The sequence below is a fragment of the Pteropus vampyrus genome, unplaced genomic scaffold (genome assembly GCF_000151845.1).
Source record: "Pteropus vampyrus isolate Shadow unplaced genomic scaffold, Pvam_2.0 Scaffold1089, whole genome shotgun sequence".
NCBI lineage: Eukaryota > Metazoa > Chordata > Mammalia > Chiroptera > Pteropodidae > Pteropus > Pteropus vampyrus.
The window spans coordinates 6,812-7,142 of NW_011889870.1; positions in this window are offsets into that span (position 1 = coordinate 6,812).

A 331-nucleotide genomic window follows, 5' to 3' on the forward strand; every position below is an offset into this window, starting at 1 on the left:
GTATCCGGTCACCTGTGCAGTGAGCGAGGAGGGTGAGGAGGAGAGGGGACCAGGCCATGGTGGAGATGATCACCGAGTCCTGTCCTGTGTATCTGCAGCTGAAGCAGAGCTTCCCCCAAGTCTCTCCCTCCCCTCTTCAAGCTCTGACAGAGGGAGGGTCCACTCATGCAAATGAGACCCCTAGCTTTCTGATCCCTCACTGGGACCCTGGTCAGGCCCCTCTGCCTCAGGGAATTAGGGCGTGGGCCAGAGCGGCTCTGTGTGGGGCTGGGAGGTCACAGCTGTGAGACCTGAACAGAAGGCACAGGCAGTGCCAGGTGGCTGGTCCCAG